Below are 2,500 nucleotides of genomic sequence, written 5' to 3' on the forward strand. Positions count from 1 at the left end.
ATGTGCGGTGAAAAAGCTGATCACAATAGCATACACGTGGGCCGACAACCCTGTGTGCTATAAACGTAAGTCGCGAATTATAAAGAAAATAAACCGGACGGACTACTCGGTGACGAACTAACATCGCTCATGAATGAGCGATTAACAGACGAGCTGACTACGGAATTTATCCTTTTGGACATGTTTTCATGGGACTACCCATGCACAGATCAGAACAAATGTTATCCATGCAATCTTGTTTTCCTAGACCATAGAACTTGGTCATCACATATGACACGGGTACATCCGCACGCAAACAAAACGTATAAATGTCGAATTTGTAATCGCACAGCAGATAGCATACACAAGATAGCGTCGCACTACGGAAGAACTTGCAAAAGTTTAATAGGTAAAACTAGTGCTATAACCACCACAATTGAGGAAACACTATTTAGTTGTTCATATTGTAGCAGAGGTTTTACTACGAAAACAGGTTTAGGGGTACATACTAGACGAACTCATCCGACAGAACATGAAGCTAGACTACAGCAAAACGCACCAGGAAGGAAAGTTAGATGGGGAGAAGAAGAGGTAGAAATTATGGCCCATAAAGAAGCCCAACAGAATGATGAGGACATAAACATGAATCAACTAATACAGAACTCAGTTATGCCACACAGAACGCTAGAAGCGATTAAAGGGAAGCGGAGAAATATCAAGTATAAGGAATTGGTAAGGACATTGAAAGAAACCACCTATAAGGTAGAAAATCAATGCCTTGTTAACTTAGTTTTACCGACAACATCGGAAATAACAACTACACCTTCTGAAGGAGATCAGCCAGCAATAAGGGCCGAAAAAGAACAATCACTGACAGCAGCTGAGGATCTTCAGGTCATAATTACCGATCTAAAGATCGAGAATTTAAGTCACAATCAGGCGTTACTGCTACTAAATTCTCATGTAGAAAAGTTTTTAAATCGAAGTAAACCAATTAATAGGAAAGATCGTGTAAACCAACAGGAGAAAGATGAGAATAGGCATCGAAGACAATCAAAGCAAACTAAATACAGGAGGTATCAATATTTATACCATACGAACAAGAAAGCTCTATTAGACGAGATTACTTCAGATAGATCGGGGCCAAGTATATACCCAACTGAAGAAAGCATACGGGGAACATTCGTTACTTTATTCGAGTCAAACTCTCCTCCAGATAATATACCCTTTAAATTAAAAAACGACCAATCATGCATCGATATCGTAAAAGCAATCACCTTAGATGAGTTGATTAAGACCCTAGCAATTATGAAGGATAAGTCACCTGGACAGGACAACATTATTCTTAGCGATCTTAGGACTTTACCAATAAAATATTTACTAGATATCTTAAATATCATCCTTTATTTACAGGATATACCACAAATATGGAAACAACACAGAACAAGACTTATACCTAAAACTAAAGAGGATTTAGAAAAACCCTCAAATTGGAGATCCATAACCATCTCATCAATTGTAATTAGGCTATTACACAAAATTTTAAGTTATCGTCTAGGACAGCAATTAAAGCTTAATTACAGGCAGAAAGCATTCCTCCCGGTAGACGGATGTTTCGAAAATAGTGCATTACTACACTTCATCATACACAACGCCAGGCAAAAGCACGAAAACACGCAAATAGTGTCAATAGACCTCAGTAAGGCATTCGATTCTGTCAGCCACGAATCGATTATTAGAGCCTTAAAGCGATTTAACTTATCAAAGGAATCAACAACGTACTTGACCAACATCTATAAGTGTAATCTAACTGATATTGTATTTGGATCGACAACAATGCGTAACATAAATCTAAAAAGAGGCGTAAAGCAAGGTGATCCACTTTCACCGCTACTATTTAACATGATTATGGATGAACTATTGGATAACTTGCCGACATATATAGGAGTTAATGTAGGAAATCAGAAAGTAAATTCAATGATGTTTGCAGACGACCTTATCCTATTTGCAGAAACGGAATGTGGCATGAATAAACTCTTGGATATAACTACTAAATTCCTCGATGACAGACACTTGAAAATAAATATAAACAAATGCAATTCGTTAAGATTTATCAAGTACGGCAAACAGAAGACATTTAGTGTTGCAACGACATCATCGTACTTTATAAATAACGAACCCATTAGTCCGGTATCATATGTAAAGGGATTCAAATATCTAGGCATTGAATTTGACCCAAGGGGAAAACGATCTATAAGCTGTAACCTGCTCGCAGCAATGTTAAACAAACTGACCAGAGCACCGTTAAAGCCAGAAAAGAAAGTATATTTAATCAATAACAATTTGATACCTCGTATTATTCATCAATTGGTCCTCGGAAAAGTTACCAAGGGTTTATTGATGTCACTTGATTCTGAAATTAGGAAAAGAGTAAAGCTTCTGCTCAGGCTGCCACACGATACGCCAGACAGTTTCCTTTATACATCAGTATCCAACGGAGGAATGGGCATAAGAAATTTAT

The 2,500-nt window shown here is 37.4% G+C and overlaps 1 pseudogene; it reads left to right on the forward strand.

The window, feature by feature from the left end:
- LOC142917838 (28S ribosomal RNA) overlaps window positions 1-2,500 on the forward strand; it is an 8,775-nt pseudogene that overhangs the window by 4,050 nt on the left and 2,225 nt on the right.

This window comes from Petromyzon marinus, unplaced genomic scaffold (assembly GCF_048934315.1).
Source record: "Petromyzon marinus isolate PM22_M1 ecotype Great Lakes invasive population unplaced genomic scaffold, UKy_Petmar_22M1.pri1.0 PM_G_Scaffold_53, whole genome shotgun sequence".
In the NCBI taxonomy this organism is placed as follows: Eukaryota; Metazoa; Chordata; class Hyperoartia; order Petromyzontiformes; family Petromyzontidae; genus Petromyzon; species Petromyzon marinus.